This window comes from Narcine bancroftii, chromosome 9 (assembly GCF_036971445.1).
Source record: "Narcine bancroftii isolate sNarBan1 chromosome 9, sNarBan1.hap1, whole genome shotgun sequence".
In the NCBI taxonomy this organism is placed as follows: domain Eukaryota; kingdom Metazoa; phylum Chordata; class Chondrichthyes; order Torpediniformes; family Narcinidae; genus Narcine; species Narcine bancroftii.
Genome location: NC_091477.1, coordinates 58,494,395 through 58,512,306, shown reverse-complemented (window position 1 = coordinate 58,512,306; position 17,912 = coordinate 58,494,395). Strand labels below are relative to the sequence as shown.

Sequence of the window (17,912 nt, the reverse complement as noted above, 5' to 3'; positions counted from 1 at the left end):
AGAACACAACCAGTGCATTATCAACAAGCGGATTCAACAACTGATCTAATCTTCATACAAGGTTGTGTGTGCTTGAAAATTCTAAAAACCATTTGGAAGCCACATGAAGTTTCTGGGAGTTACACCAAAGACTTTGTCTTTTCTTCTTCTTTCTTTGCCTTGGCTTCGCGGATGAAGATTTATGGAGGGGTATGTTCACGTCTGCTGCAGGCTCGTTGGTGACTGACAAGTCCAATGCGGGACAGGCAGGCACAGTTGCTGCGGTTGCAAGGGAAAATTGGTTGGTTGGGGTTGGGTGTTGGGTTTTTCCTCCTTTGTCTTTTGTCAGTGAGGTGTCCTCCCCCTCAAAAGATGCAAAGACTTTGTAGTGGACAGACAATTGACAAAGAACTTGAAATAATCGTCAATGAACGTGCGTAACACCGACAGCAAGTATTCAAAAGGCTAGTAGCAATAGCGCAGTTTCTTGCTGAGAGAAATCTAGCATTTAAAGGAACAGAGGAAAAAATTGGTAATGAGAGTGGAAACTTTTTAGGTCCTTGAGCTGTTTGGAAAGTTTGACCCTGTTCTTGAAGAACATTTTTGAAAAGTCAAAACCCACGAAATTCATAATCACTAGTTAGGAAAAGATACTCAGTATGAACTACTAGACATTATGGCTACAGATGTTTTGAATGAGATACTGAAATGCGTAAAAGCAGCTAAGTACTACGCCATAATTTTAGACTCCACACCTGATATGAGTCACCAAGAGCAAATGTCTCTAACGATCAGGTATGCGTCTGATAGTAACTTGGCTCCTTCAGGTGTTTATGAACATTTCATAAAGTTTCTGCAGGTTGAAAGTAGCGCAGGAGAAGATTTATATAAATCATTATTAAACACACTGAGGAATTAAATTTAGAGGTGAAAGACATTCGAGGCCAAGCCTATGACCTATTAGGACAATGGTAGCAACATGAAAGGTCACACATCTGGAGTTCAAGCACGACTGTTGAAGGATAATTTAAGAGCTTTCTTTGTACCCTGTGCATGTCACAATTATAACCTTTTACTCAGAGATGTAGCCAAGTGTTGTCCAGATGTTATAATATTTTTTGGGATTTTGCAAAGGATCTACATCAACTAAGAGGTGGGCAGTTTTTAACAGACATGTACCCGGGTTATCAGTGAAACCCTTGAGCAACACAAGGTGGGAGTGTCGGATTGATAGTGTTAAAGCTATTCGTTATCAGGTTAGAGAAGTATATGATGCACTTGTGGAAATATCAGAGATAACAGATGAGCCCAAGGTAAAAGCAGAAGCTGAATCTTTAGCAAACCAGCTAAAAGACTACAAATTTTTAGTTTCTTTGATATTTTGGCATGAAGTACTATGTAAGCAAGGAACTACAAGGTGAAACAAAGGACATTGATGAAGGCATGAAGTCATTTGAAAAACTATTATCATGGCTAAGAATTTATAGAGAGGGCAGTTTTAATTGGCGCAAATGAATTGGCTGAAGCTATTGAATTACCATTGGAGTTTAGACAATTTCAAGAAAAAAAAACTACGTAGAAGGAAGAGAATGTTTTCATATGAGGCAAAAGATCAAGGTTTAGATGATCCAAAAGAAGCATACAGAGTTCAGTACTTCAGCTTAGTGCTAGACAAAAGTATCCAATCTTTAGAGTCTAGATTTAAGCAGCTTAAAAGCAATGTAAAATTATTTGGATTTTTAAATAACTTTCAGAGCTTTCAAAAGGCAGAAATAAGGAAACACATAGCAGACCTTGAAGCAGCTTTAACTGACAGCATACTAAAACAGAGCACTGATGGAGGGGTAGTTACTGAAGCAACTAAAGACGTGGATAGTTACTGAAGCAACTAAAGACGTGGATCTGTTGGCCGAAGAACTTGAAGCTCTAAAACTTTTCTTCCCTTCAGTATCATTAAGCCTCAAGCTCTATTTGAATACCTGGTAGTAAACAATCGATTCACAGCATTTCCTAATGTTTTTATTGCTTTGAGGATTTACTTAACAATGTCCGTAACAGTTGTATCGGGCGAAAGCCTATAACTGATTAAAACAATTTCACAAGAGAGACTAAACAATTTGACGATGCTATCTATAGAAAATGACAATACTAAAACCATTGACTTTGAAATTATTTTGAAAGATTTTGCAAATAAAAAAGCCAGGAAAGTCTGTTTCTAAAAGACCTGTGCATAAACAGTATGTCTGTAATAGTCTTTAAAAATTTAAACTTTCATATTGTCTTTCAATATTTAGTATATCAAGCATTTAATGCTTTTTGGCTAAGACTGGCATACTACACGAAATATAAAACATCAATTTCGATTTTTGTAGAGTAGAGGCCCCGCTATCAATTTTCTAATTGGGCCCTGCAATTCTTAGCACCGGCCCTGACCCTAACGCCAGGATCTGAGCAGTTATAATGGAAGAGAGGGAAGTGGTCCATCCGGTACTTTGAGGGGAGTGGTCCAGTACTTTGGATTGCCCTCTGATAAGAACATATAAAATAGGAGCAGGAGTAGGTTATCTGGCCCATCTTAAATTCCAGCAAGTACAGTCCCAGAAGCTTTAATCTCTCCTTATAAGCTAATAACCTCATCTCTGGAATCAACCTGGTGAAGCTTCTCGCACCACCTCTAAAGCTAGAAAATCCTTCCTCAAGTAAGGAGACCAGAACTGTACCCAGTTCTCCCAATGTGGCCTCACCAGTACCTTGTACAGTTGCAACATAACCTCCCTGCTCTTAAACTAAATCCCTCTAGTAAAGAAGGCCAACATTCCATTTGCCATCTGGATAACCTGCTGCACCTGCAAACCAACCTTTTGCAATTCAGCACAAGCCCTCCCAAGCCCTTCACGGGAGCATGCTGCAATCTCGCGCCATTTAAATAATAATCTGATCTTCCAGTTTTCTTTCCGAAGTGGATGACTTCACATTTGCCAACATTGTACTCCATTTCCAGACCCTTGCCCACTCCCTTAACTGATCTAGGGAGACTCTATGTATTCTCTGCACAGTTTGCTCTTTCACTCAATTTAGTGCCAACACCAAACTTAGATACACTCCACTGTCCCCTCTTCTTGATTGTTAATGTAATGTGCATGTGCTGGAAATGGAAGTTACAAGGAAAGTGAGGACAGGAAGGGAAGTGATGTGAAACATCTGCAGAAACAGAATGGTGGGTAAAAGTGGCAGTGTGAAGACCAAGTATTGAAAGGGTTTCATGCCCAGAATACACATTCAAGGGGATGCACCCTCCTGAACTTCCAGGGCTCTTCTCTCAATGACTCTAGATTTCACTCCTTCTTCTGGCCAGCAACCCTACTTCACTCCATTTCCTCATTGATGCATCGCTGTACCATCTGTCAATAGTGATTAATCTCAGTTTCGAAGTGCAGTGAACTGGGATTCTCTGGTAGTGTGTTGTGCTGAGGGCTTGCCCCACCCCCATCTCCTCACATATAACCCTGGTTTCTCCCTAAACCCAGAATCCTTCTGAAGACTACTGTGAAACCCTACCCTTAGTTATAAGCTAATAAAAGCATTTGTTCTCCCTCCAGTCATGAGAGCTTTTATTCGCGTTACAATTTTATTAGCTTATTCCCTAACAATGGAAGCACTACATAAGCAAGAGATACTGCTGATAGACCCCCTGTCCCCCGACGCGGCTGAGGAGTTCACGTACTGGCTAGACTGCTTCTAGTCCTACCTGAACACAACCAGCGATGTCTTCCACACCAATGAACTCAGGAGGTCCGCACTCGTTTTAAGGGTAGGAACAAAAGGGTATGCAGTCATCAGGGACTGCACTACATATGACGCTGCCATCGAGGTGTTGAAGGCTCGATACCTGAAATCACAAAATGAGATCCTTGTGAGGCACCGACTTGCTCTATGTTGCCAATGGCCAGGAGAGACCATCGATGACTACCTGCTGGATCTGTGGACACTTGCCCAGAAGTGCAGGTATGAAGAGGCTATGGGCCACATTCATGAAGAAGAACAGATCCAGGATATTCCAGTCACGGGGTTCCGCACAAGATACATGAGGCAGCGACTGTTCTAGTTGGGTAAGAAGGACTGGTCAAATCGTTGTGTGACAGATTATGTTATATTTTATATTGTATATAGATATGTTTTGCAAGAGAAAACCTTGCAACCGTGCCTGCCTGTCCCGCATCGGACTTGTCAGTCACCAACGAGCCTGCAGCAGACATGGACATACCCCTTGGCTCCGCGAAGCCAAGCCAAAGAAAAGAAGATATGTTTTATAGGAGATAAATTGTGGCCAGTTTTTTAGTGTTGGTCACATGCAAACACTTCAAAACAGACCTCATTTAAAATGCCAGAGATCTGCTCAAGCCAGAGTCTAAGCTCCAGGTGCCTTTGCACAAACTTTGAAGAATGCCAAAAGTGAGTTCATAACGAGGTGTTATTTGGACATGCTGTGGAGTAATGGATCATTGCTTTGGAAAGCAACAGATGAATGGATTAGAAGACAGAGAGAGAGAGAGAGAGAGAGAGAGAGAGAGAGAGAGAGAGAGAGAGAGAGAGAGAGAGAGAATTCAGTTCTGCAGTTCAACAGTCAGCAGCAGTTGGGACTGGAACAGGACAAGCTGGTAAGCTTGTGGAAAACCCCATTTTGAAGACAGGTTGTGAGTTCTTAGTTCAGCCTGGTCAAAGCGCTTGTGGCCATACAAGAGGAGAGGACTGGCTGCCTAATGTTTCACTTGAAATAAGGGAAACAAAAAGAAACCCTGTGGTGACCTGAAAGAAAAAGGTTATCATCAGGAGAACCCTGATGGGGCAGGTTTAATCAGTAAGACACTGACGTGGCTGATTAAAAGGGATCAGTTTGTGTCCAAAAACAACAAATCTCTCTCAGAAAATTGACAAGAACTTTCCTGAGCGGTAACCATTTATCTTTCAAGCACCAAAGCCTGGTGAACTTCATAAAAGTTAAATTCTGTGGACAGTATAAGAATTGCCTGCAACCAGTGAACTTGGAGGAATGAGAAGTGAGATTGGACAGTGAATCAAATAATTTTCTGAACTTACACACACGTTACATACACATACGCTTAGAATTGGAAGGGGGTTAAGTTAGGTTAGTTAAGTTAATAGTAATAAGTTAAAGTTTGATCCTGTTTTCATGTTTAAAGATAATTAAAAGCAACTTTTGTTTAAGTAACCATTTGTCTTGGTGAATTTCTAATGCTGCTGGGTTTTGGGGTCCTCTGGGTTCATAACAGTTGGAATAGGCCAAGCTTGAGAATGATGACCTTGAAGCCAGCGAGCTCGCTCACCCAGGTGACCCCTTTCAAGGACTGGCTGCTCCTGCCTCCGCAGCCCTAACGGCTGCTGCTTCCCGTGCTAAGGAGTTCTTTTTCTGTGGCAAGAGCCAGCATCCCCAATCTCGTTGCCTGGCTAAGGACTCTGTGTGTTCCAGCTGTGGCAAGAAAGGGCATTGGTTGAGGGTTTACCACATAAGGGGAAGCCAGGGAAGTCCGTGGCCTGCACTGCTCTCAAATCCGATTCCAGCCCCAAGCCGTCTGCCCTGAATTCACCCAAACCCGCTTGTTGAGCTACACGCCGACGGAGGGAAGCAGTGGCTGTGAGGAAATGACGCTAAAAGGCTTAGTGGCCATCTTGCCATGACCCAAATTCAAATTTGTCGTCATCATCAGAGGAGGAGGAAGGAGGGCGGCCATCTTGTCACACCACGAGGTTGACGCCATCTTACCCATGCAGGGCAACACAGGATGGTGGGGGCCACTCGAGTGAGGAGTATGGAGTCTCCGGGGTCCTAGCCTCGATGGTTCTAGATCAGGACAGACCTCACCAGCTCAGCAACTCCATAGTGACTGTGGAGGTAAACGGACATTCCACTAAATGCCTCATCGACACTGGCTCTACTGAAAGCTTCATAGACTCATGGACTGTGCAAGAGTACAACCTGAAGATGTATCCTTCCAACTATCGCATATTTCTTGTGTTCAACAACATTGTCATTTGAGGGGGGTGTGGGGGAATTCTGTAAGATTCGCCTGTATGTACTTGATGAGTTGTGTGCTCTGGTGTTGTTGGGTCTGGACTTCCTGTGTCACCTTAAAAGCATGACTTTGGAGTATTCTGGTCCCCTCCTCCCTGTAACGGTTCAGAACAGAGGGCCTTTAAAATCAGAACCCACATGCAGCCTCTCCACACTGAATATCGACACCCCTCCCCCCCAAACTTCTCTTCCCAAATCTGTCCTCGGTCTGCAAACCTATTGCTAACAAGAGAAGAGGTACAACACAGCAGGCTGAGATTTCATAAAGTCTGAAACACAATGTCTGCTCGACGAAGGTATCATTGAACCTAGCATCTGCCCGTGGAGAGCGCAAGTGGTAGTGGTAAAAGGAGAAAACAAGTCCAGGCTAGTAATTGACTATAGCCAAACTATTAATCGGTACACACTCCTGGACGCATACACCCTCCCTCAAATTGCGGACATGGTGAATTATATTGCACAGTATCGGGTCTATTCAACCATCTCCCTGAAAGCTGCTTATCACCAGCTGCCAATCCGTTCCGTGGACTGACCATATACAGCATTTGAGGCTAACGGTCACCTCTATCAATTCTGGAGGGTCTCTTTCAGTATCAATAACGAGGTTTCTATCTTCCATTCGGTGGATGAGTATGGGTTGAAGGCTACCTTCCTGATAACGTCACCATCTGTAGCCAAGGCCATCCTGGAGCCTGCCATAAAAGCTGTGATTCAGCAATCCAAATGGACTGAGTGATGCCTCACTGGCCACAGCAGTTCCTGCCTCTCTGCCTGGTCCATTTTCCTTCCCTCAGACCACTCAAGGACCCTTCCTCTCGAGTGTGGGCATTCTCCCACATTGGTATCTGGCACTGATACTCAATGTCCGGAGGCCAAAACCCCAAGGACTTTGATGTAAAAACTGATACTGGTCCTTTTCTATTGTTATTTAAACCTGTTCCAACATCTATTGGGCAGAACATCTAGGCAGTAGAATCCTGTGGAGAACCCTGTAAAGGTTGTGGCTCCGCCCAGAACAGCAGCAGTGCCGCCACATCTGGTCTGATCTACAAGGAGACCAACAGGCTGTAAAGGACTTGTCTGGCGAATGTGATCAACAGGCCAAGTGCAAGAAAGTCACCGGCATGGATGTGGTGCACATTCTGAAACACCGGTGACACTCCCTTGGGTTACGCAGTTGAAAGGGTTACCGGCATCCAACAGTTTATTTCAAAATTTAGAAAGAGGCAAAGAAAATAAGTTTTATTTGTACTTTAAGGACATCTATGTATTAAAATTAACACTTGGCAACAGACTAGAGAAAATTTCACTGAATACAAGGAATTTATCAACAGCAGAGACAGAGCGGAGCAGTTCTCTGCATCAGCCTCTTATAGAAAACAATAAGCTTTATCAGAGCCATCTTTGTACATAAATCAAATGCTGCCCAACCCAGCCATAGACAGGGATACAATTGTTAGAAGAAATGCAGGCAGTCAAAATACAGTAGCACATTCAAGGAATCAGATATCCTTCCCGTGCTTTTGAAACTTAACTGAAACAAAGTCGGAAAAATAAAAGTGCATTTTGTAATGTTTTTGAGAGTAAACCAAATCAAAACAAATACAGTCTCAGAACGTGGAGACACACTGGTGAAATTTTTTTGTGTATGTTTGTACCTCCCACCCCATTCTGAGTCATCTTATTGGAAAGAAAAACTAGAATTATCAATTGGAAAACTAATTTTCTTGAACTATTATATTTCATTTAATTCTCTTTTACATTTCAAAGAAAAACTCTTTCAGTGCTTTTCTTATAGATTTTGTTCAAATCTCTACTGCAAACATTCTCAGGAAATCCTCTGAACTCCTCAACACAAATTCAGTCCCAAAAGGTTCAGCTCCTGCAATACTCAGTAACTTTTCAACTGTACAGTTTTGCCAACACCCACGGAGCCTAAAGGGTTCTAATCGACTGAACAGTCGACAATGACCCTTCTTAAGGACTCTAGCATTCATAGAGAGAAACTGGTGTTCGGTCAGTGGGACTGATTCACCATAAGCAGCAGTGCCTTTGACTGCCACAGTTGTAAGCTCCTTTCTCCCTCTCTAAATCCTCTGCCCCTTAGTGGTCCTCTTCAGGTACTTTTATATATTGAACTTGTGTAGCTCAGCATTTTGCTTCAGAAAGACTTTGGGATGCCTGTTGCATGAGAGGTGGTGAATAAATGGAGATTGCATTTGTTTTGCACTTGAGGCAGGATGCCCAAACTTGCTGCTTAGTTTACATCCTTTCCTTCTACATGACAACTGTTGATGCATTCTCACGGACAAGATAGCACAAGGATGCCACACAATTGCTTACTGTATCTACGGATTTAGTTGGAAACCAATGGAGTTATCCACAGAAAATCCATAGTAAGGAGAATTCGATGGTGCTCTGAAAGGAGGAAGCTTGTTCTTAAAGCTTAGAAATGCAACATGATAATCGACTTCTAACTCCTGGTTTTATTCATCTGGCCAGCATGAACAACTGGTGAGTGGCTAGTAATGCCCAACCCTGAGTAGCCAGCCACCACCATCACCAGTGGAGGCTCAATCAGTTCAGTGGAGTTTTCAATAACTACACCACTGTCAACCAATGCCAATACCAATGCAACAGGCTATCAGGTACTGTAGTCAGGCTAGCTATGCAATTGGCTCACTTTCAATCTCCAAAAGGTTTGAATCAGGGTGTAATGAAATATTCTGTGCCTCGATGAAACTGTTCTACTGCTCAAAAGCATGAACCTCCCAGACAAATCTCCATGTCCTCTGTCATCAAGTTTATCGGTCATGTGTCCAGTTAACAGGTGGTTGTCTAAAAGCTATGGATTTGGACCAATGATGTATTTTGAATCCTTATAACAGGGAAGAGCCAAAAACATAAAGGCTCTGAAACATGGCAACATTTGGCCAGCTGCTGCCAGCAGATCTTCTCCCTTATACTTGCTCAGGATATCCTCAGGATGTCTAAAGCAGAGAAATCACAGTGTCATGTCCCAGGTCCAATCTTGACATCTGCTGATGTCTCCATGTTCTCCCTTTCCAGCACGATTCATCACAATGCCTTCCTCCAGATCTCCAAAAATTTGCAGCCTGGTGGATTAATCAGGCACTGAATATCACTTCCAGCATATTTGTGTGTATTGATTTATGCTGTCGACATGGATAGGCCACCGGTAATGTAAATGGAGGCATGGTAATCACCAAATGACAAATGTGCCTTGTGATAGAGGAGGCAGTAAGGGCATTGCTTTAATTCTGCCAAGCCACAAATGATTCTTATTGGCCCTATCTTTTCAGTGGGGGCTGGGCCAGTTAAAGCATTCCTATTATCTTTAAAAACAGAAGTGCTGGAAACACTCTGCAGGTCAGTCAACAACCGTGGAAAGAGAAACAGTGATCATTTACATCTGGGACCTTTCATCAGAGCCAGGAGAGAAAGGTTTTAGTCCCAGTAACAGAGAAGGTTAGTGAGTGCAATGGTACGGTGAAATAACAAAGATGTTAAAGGACAGTTAAGCTCCTTTGTCTGTGCAGTGAGAGAGAGCAATGATCGCCAGTATTCTTCTCTGACCACTGCTTCCTTTGCGCCTCTGTCACCTAAAGGAGGACCAGAAAGTTGGCAGGGGAATGTAGAAGCTGAATGTGAAGTTGCTGACCCCAGATGACATAGAGGAACTAAAGGACTACACTGGTTGGACAACTGTGGAAACCCTTCTTGACTCCCCAGCGAATTGGTGGGAAATGACTAAGGAGCTCATCAAAAGGTTCTTTATTCTGAAAGGAGTTTGGACATCAAGGCAGAGACAGAGGGAACTGAGCCAACTCCAGACTGACCTGCAGCAACTCTTCCCACTGTTGGAAGGGGTGCATGTGAGGGAGGAACTCCAAGAGGCAAAGAGCCAGCAAGGCACTCTATTCACTTCAGAGTCCTCCGAGATCATCTTTTAATCCAGAGTCCGCACAGTGGAGCAGGCAGAGACGTGCTCACAATTGTTCTTCTTCCAAAAGGTTCACAGGGGAAGTTCCATGATCCACAGGCTTAAGGAAAAGGCCGGCTCAGTAACATCCTTGCAGATGGGCACATAGAGGATTAGCAGGTCCTTTTATATCAAACTGTATGACAGAATTGCCTCCCAGAACTTCCTGTCCTCTATCATGGAGATCTTAGACTACAGCAAGCTGGAGAGTCTGGATCAGCCAATTACCTGAGGGAGCTGAACTCAACGGAAGTGACAGCTTGGTGGTCAAGTTGTACATTGCTCTGTAGGACTGGGTGAGCCCGAACCTGCTAGAAGCATACAACACTATGTTACTGACAGGTAGCATGTCAAACTCCATGAGGAAGGGTACCATCACCTCATCTTCAAACAGAAGGAGGAGATGGAGACGCATAACATTGTTAAATGTTGACCACCAAATTTTATGCAAAGCCATTGATAATTGAGACAAGTCTGCCCTGGGATAGGTGATCCACCCAGGCTACACCTGCCAGGCAGGAAAATCTAATTGTTCTGAAATACCAATCGCCTACTTGCAGGACAGGGAGGCAGATACTTGCCTGATCAGTTTAGACCAGGAGAAGGCTTTCAACTGCATTTTTCACATGTACATGATGGACAAGCTCTCCAAAATTGGCTTTGGGGAGAGAATCCAAAATTGGATTAAACTGCTCTACACGGAGATCCAAAACACAGTCCAAGTCAATTGGTGGGAACCAGATAGCTTTCCCAAGATACCTCTCCAAGTCTGGAGTCATGCAGGGTTGCCTTCTCTCTGCACTTTGTGAGCTGCAAAGAGCCCTTTTCTGAATCCAACAGGAAGGACGAGGGTCCTTGTCACAGTTCATCCCCAGCAGCAGCATGACATTTACAGGGTGTTCTCAGGGATGCACACAGAACCAGACATCCAAAACCATTAAAAATGTCATGATGGAAGACCATCAACTCAGTGAAAGATCTTTCCAAAACTTGCTGTTCTTTCACCACACAGAGATGTTTGTAAGGAAATGCTGCTAATGAGAACATTCCAAAGTGCAGGAATATGCGCTGAAGGATGCACTGAGACTGGGCGCAGCCAACGCGAGGATGCTATGGGGAAGGATAGTAGTCAAGAGTCTGTCCGTCACCAGGCATTGAGGGGCTGAGGCTCAGGGAAAGCCCCTCAAACAACAGAGGGGGGAGTAACGACAAGGTGCCACAGTGGTGGCAATGGTGTAAGTAGAGATAATGTGTAAATTGTACAATGATGCAAATGTATGGACATGCACCAAGTGTGGAAGAGACTTGAAAGGGTCTTTTTTCTTTAAACAATGTACCATACACATTATTCTGCTGTTTAAAAAAGGCTCCAAAAATAAACCTGGAAATTATAGGCCGGTGAGCATTACGTCAGTCGTAGGTAAATTATCGGAAGGTGTTCTAAGATATTAGATATACAATTATTTGGATAGCCAGGAATTGATTAGGGATAGTTCACATGGTTTTGTGCATAATATGTTGTGTTTAACTAATCTTTTTCATGGAGGTTACCAGGAAAGTTGAAGGAAAGGCTGTGGATGTTATTGACATAGACTTTAGTAAGGCCTTTGACCAGGTCCCACCTGGGATGCTATTTTGGAAGATTCAGATTCATGGTGGGTAGTGAACTGGATTGAACATTGGCTGCACGGGAGAAGCCAGAGAGTGGTGGTGGATGATTGCTTCTCAGACTGGAGGCCTGTGACTAGTGGTGTGCCTCAGGCATCAGTGTTAGGACTATTGTTGTTTGTCGTCTATATCAATGATCTGGATGATAATGTGGTAAATTAGATCAGCAAGTTTGCAGATGGCACTAAAATTGAAGGTGTTATGGGCAGTGAGGAAGGTTTTCAAAACTTGCAGAGGGATCTGAACCATCTGGAAAAGTGGACAAAAATGGCAGACAGAATTTAATGCAGACAAGTGTGAGGTGTTGCATTCTGGAAGGTCAAACCAAGAAAGGACATACACAGCAAATAATAAATGGTAGGGCACTAAGGGGTGCAATAGAACAGAGGGATCTGGGAATACAGATTCATAATTTCCTGAATGTGGCATCACATGTGGACAGAGTTGTAAAGAGAACTTTTGGCATATTGGCCTTCATAAATCAAAGTATTGAATATAGAAGTTGAGATGTCATGGTAAAGTTATTTAAGACATAGGTGAGGCCAAATTTGGAGTTTGGTGTGCAGTTATGGCCACTTAACTAGAGGAAAGATAAGATTGAAAGAATGCAGCAAAGATTTACTAGGATACTACTGGACTTCAGGAACTGAGTTACAGGGAAAGGTTAAACAGGTTAGGATTTTATTCCCAGGAGTGTAAGAGAATGAGGGGAGATTTGATAGAGGTATTTAAAATTATGAGGGGGATAGACAGAGTAAATGTGGATAGGCTTTTTCCATTGAGGGTAAGTGAGATACAAACCAGAGGACATGGGTTAAGGGTGAAAGGGGAAAAGTTTAGGGAGAACATGCGAGAGAACTTCTTCACACAGAGTGGTGGGAGAGTGGAATGAGCTGCCAGCTGAGGTAGTGAATGTGGCTCAATTTTAACAATCTAGAAGAATTTGGACAGATACCTGGATGGGAGGGGTATGAAGGGCTATAGACTGGGTGCAGATCAGTGAGAGTTGGCAGAAAAATGGTTTGGCACAGATTAAAAGGGCCAAAGAGTCTGTTTCTGTGCTGTAATGTTCTATGGTTCTTTTGGAATACACCCAACTGACCAGATGATGCAACTGAATAAAACATGAAGGGGCTAGCAGGCAAAAACTGCCACTGAACATGGAACAGTACAGCAGGTGAACAGGCCCAATGGCCCACAATGCATGCACCAAACATGATGCAGTTTAAACTAAATCTCTTCTGCATGCACATGCCCAACATCCCTCTATACCTTGAATATTCATGTGTCTATGTAAAAGCACCTTAAACACTACCTCTGACTGCCCATTATATCACCTCTCTGTGTGAAATAAAATCCCACAAATCCTCTCTAACCTTTAATGCATGTCCTCTCATATATGACACTTCTTTCCTGCAAAAAATTATTTTGACTATCTACCCCATCCATGAATCTCATGATTTTAGAACCTTTCATCAGGTGTAATCTCAGCCTCCAACATCAGTGAAAGCAGATCAGGTTTGCCCAACTTTTACCATCCTTGAGCTATGAACTTGGACAACATTCCCAAACCCACTGTACATCAAAGCTGTTCTGGATCCTGCCATAAACTCTCCACATTTCCATTGCATTTGATCCATGTGCATTGACCCAGGAAAAATTGTGGAGACAGATAGTCTCACAATTTTTGAGAAAAACCACAAGCAGGCTAGACAAAGGAATTGTGGTAGATGTCATGTATTTGGACTTTCAAAAGCCCTTTGACAAAGTGGTTAGAGCAATACTGTTACAGCACCAGCGATCGGGACTGGGTTCCATCTGTAAGGACTTGGTATGTTCTCCCCACGTCTGCGTGGGTTTTCCCCGGGGGCTCCGGTTTCCTCCCACCCTTTTAGCATGTACCAGGGTTGTAGGTTAATTGGGCAGCATGGGCTCATGGGCCGAAAGGGCCTGTTATGGTACTGTATGCCTAAATTTTAAAAACATTAAAAATTTAAGGAGCCGCACAACAGGCTGCTTCACTAAAGGAGAGCCCATGGAATTACAAATAAGATATTGGCCGATCAGCAGGAAACAGAGATTGGGAATAAAGCAGTGGTTTTCCCCTAAACTCACATTCCACCTAAGTATTCCCTATGCCATTGGTGCTCTGTGATTAGTAAGGGTTTGCTTAAGGTAGGATGTGAGTGGGAAAGGAAGGTTGAGAATCACTGCTCTAGACCCAATTGTTAGTGAAATATTTGGCTTTAGAAAAATTGTCATTGGCCCATTTCCTTTGGAGTTCTGGAACCGTACACATAACGAATCAATTAGGGATGAATTATAACGAGTCAATTAGGGACGATTAAAACAGTGGTTTTCAAACTAAAGTGGGATGTGAGTTTAGGGGGGCAGTTTGAAAACCACTGGAATAAAGGGATCAGATTCTGGTTGTTCTGCAGGGCTCAGTGTTGGGCCATTACTTTTTATGTTGTATGTTAATGATTTGGATTGTGGAATAAATGGTTTTGTGGGGAAGTTTGCAGATGATATGAAAATAGGTGGAGGGGCAGGTAGTGAGGAGGAAATGGAGAGGCTGTGTAGGTTATGTATCTTTATCTTTTTTCTATAAAGAACAAGACACAAGAGCAACTTGTCTGTGAACTACTCTTTGCAGACGATGCCACTTTAGTTGCCCATTCAGAGCCAGCTCTCCAGCGCATGACGTCCTGTTTTGCGGAAACTGCCAAAATGTTTGGCCTGGAAGTCAGCCTGAAGAAAACTGAGGTCCTCCATCAGCCAGCTCCCCACTATGACCACCAGCCCCCCCCCCCCACCCCCACATCTCCATCGGGCACACTGAACTCAAAACAGTCAACCAGTTTCATCTGATGCAAGGATCGACAAAGAGATAGACAAATAGCGCCTTTGGAAGACTATACAAAAGAGTCTGGAAAAACAACCACCTGAAGAAACACACAAAGATCAGCATGTACAGAGCCGTTGTCATACCCACGCCCCTGTTTGGCTCTGAATCATGGGTCCTCTACCGGCATCACCTAGAACACTTCCATCAGCGCTGTCTCCGCTCCATCCTCAACATTCATTGGAATGATTTCATCACCAACATCGAAGTACTCGAGCTGGCAGAGTCCGCAAGCATCGAATCCATGCTGCTGAAGAACCAACTGCGCTGGGTGGGTCACGTCTCCAGAATGGAGGACCATCGCCTTCCCAAGATCGTGTTCTATGGCGAGCTCTCCACTGGCTACCGAGACAGAGGTGCACCAAAGAAGAGGTACAAGGACTGCTTAACGAAATCTCTTGGTGCCTGCCACATTGACCACCGCCAGTGGGCTGATCTCGCCTCCAACTGTGCATCTTGGTGCCTCACAGTTCAGCGGGCAGCAACCTCCTTTGAAGAAGACCACAGAGCCCACCTCACTGACAAAAGACAAAGGAGGAAAAACCCAACATCCAACCCCAACCAACCAATTTTCTCTTGCAACTGCTGCAACTGTGCCGGCCTGTCCCACATCGGACTTGTCAGTCACCAACGAGCCTGGAGCAGACGTGGACATACCCCTCCATAAATCTTCCTCCGTGAAGCCAAGCCAAAGAATAAAGAACACTTTTTGACCTACTGAGATTCTCTCGCATTGCGTTTTCAGCTTCAATCACGGAATCTGCAGGCTCTGTTGACTTTTCCCCTATTTCAAGCTTCTCCTGACAGTGAGAAGGCTGAGCTGTTACCTGAATATTCCATTTGGGAGCTTCAGAGCTGGAATTCACTCAAGATTTAAAAAAAAAAGGTTAAACAATAAGAGATGTGAAAAGGTGGTCCAGGTTCTTCAACCTCTTGAGTGCAATGAAGCTCATCTCAACTAATGGGGAGACAGTAATCTTTCCTGGTCAGATTATTATATACTTTTTAATCATAAGAGAACCTCTTTGGAGAAATTGGGTTAGGGTTAAAGATTTGGGAATAAAGAAATATTATTCAATAAAACAATCTCACAACTTCACTACAGAATGGAAAGGAAATAGCACAAAAATGTAAGATGTAATAGAGAATTTGCTGGAACAATTGGAACTGGTCCTGGTTATTATACTATAGACTGATAGTGCAAAATTACAAAGGTTTCTAGGGTGCAGAACTTTGATTGGATGTTATACAGTTAGTACTATGCTATTAGAGTGCCAGTGACCCCAGATTAGAATTCAGCTCTGTCTATAAGGAGTATGTCCGTTCTCCCCGTGTCTGCATAGGTTTCCTCCAGGGGGATTTAGTTTCCTCCCAGTCTTCAAAATCTACTGGGTTGTAGGTTAGCTGGGGGTAAATTGGGCGGCACGGACTCGTAGGCCAGAAGGGAATGTTACCGTGCTGTATGGCTAAATTTAAAAATTTAAATTTTAAATTAAAAAAAATACTTCAGCTCATCAATGCTGATGTCTTAAAAAAATACACTAATTTTAGTTTCAAAACCAAATTGAAGAGGTAATGGAACAACAGACAGTAGCAGATTGGAAAACCACCAAAGAGTCTTTATTTAATGTGAATTAAATTAAATCAGTACAATATCAAAAAGCCTTGGGGCGGGGGGGGGGGGGGGGGAGCGGGGAAGACTAATTGTATCAGATGGTAGAACTAGGAACACAGCTTAATTATCAGTCTAGCCAAGCAGCTTAGTACAGGGGTGGCCTTAGTAAATTTCCCTTTACTCACACACTAAGAGTTCCTAGAATCTGCTGAGATTACTTCCATTCCCATGTAGTCAGACATCGACGAGCTACTTAACTAGCTTGCCCTTCCACAGGATGGAAAAACCGCAGCTGCACAATCCACTCTGGAGCCAATTCGAGCGTGGGTAGGAAACAAATTTAGTCAAGCTTCACCAAAAAGAAAACCCTCAAATCAGATAGATAACCGTGCAGGACCACCCCACACTCAGTATTCCTGGCACGATAATCAACTCTGACAATCAAGTTGCTTCAATCACTCTTCCAACCAAGCAGTCATCACCAGGTGTACAGAACTCAATAGGAATCTCCCGGAACTAGCCACGTGTTTTCAAACCAACGTCCAGAGATTAATCCATCACTTGCTTGTTTCTTGTGCAAACATATACACATCTCATGCATAAAGCTCAACCTCCTTCATTGGAACTTTTCTTACTGGATTGTAACAGTTGAATATCCCAAATGGGGAATACAGCATAAATACCCGCAAATTGGAGAAACAACATCCAGTATTCCATCTGGCTAGTCTCCTACCAGACGGCATCAACATTTTAAAAAATATTTTATTTAATATTTTATACATGCAGTAACTACAATTATTATAATATACAAATATCAAATAAGAATAAATTGAATACATACGCGATGGTTTTCACCCCGTCCTAAAACCCCTCCCTTCCATCCAACCTCCCCCAAAACAAAAATAATATACAAATTTTAAAAAGTTAAAAAAAAATTATAGGTGTTTTTTAAAAAAAGAGAAAGTAAAAAAGAATCTTTGGATTGCGGAGGGAGATGTCGTGCAGTACAATTCATCGGTTCTAACATAAACATTCAGAGGAGAATCCCACAGGGCGAGAGGGATGAGAGGGTATGACTACAAATTCAATCCCATTATTAGTGTACGAGTGCCAAATTTGTAAAAATTTGTAAAAATTTATTTTGTAAATTATAAGTAATTATTTCCAAAGGAATACAAATCAGCATCAACAACTTTTCCCATTCCGTTAACCCCACTCTCCCAGGGTCCCTCTCTTACCCTATCCCTCTGCCTCCTTTTCTTCAGTTCACCATCTTTCTCTCCCCATCACTTCAGCTTGTATTCTCCTACCCACTCACCTGTACCCATCCCTTACCAGTTAGCCTGTGCTCCTCTTCTATCCACCCACCTGTACCCACCCATGACCAGTTAGCCTGTGCTCCTCTCCTACCCACCTGTACCCACCCATGACCAGTTAGCCTGTGCCTTGTTTGATAAAAATCTGATAGGTATCTTAATTGTGCGGCTCTATAATAATTTTTAAAGTTTAGCAGTTGTAAGCCTCCTTGTTTATACCATTCTGTTAATTTATCTAGTGCTATCCTCGGTTTTCCCCCTTTCCATAACAATGTCCTTATTATTTTCTTTAACTCCTTGAAGAATTTCTCTGTCAAGTGTATTGGCAATGCCTG

General features: G+C 43.1%; 1 protein-coding gene across 7 annotated transcripts in view; it reads right to left on the bottom strand.

The window, feature by feature from the left end:
- Positions 1–17,912, bottom strand: part of n4bp3 (NEDD4 binding protein 3) — a 224,987-nt gene that overhangs the window by 148,523 nt on the left and 58,552 nt on the right. For 3 of the 7 annotated variants that reach the window (XM_069899260.1, XM_069899258.1, XM_069899259.1), the window contains one exon: positions 3,728–3,868. The exons of the other annotated variants lie outside the window; for them this stretch is intronic. The gene's annotated coding sequence lies outside the window, so the exon portion shown is untranslated. The remainder of the gene's footprint in view (positions 1–3,727; positions 3,869–17,912) is intronic. 7 annotated transcript variants of the gene reach the window in all.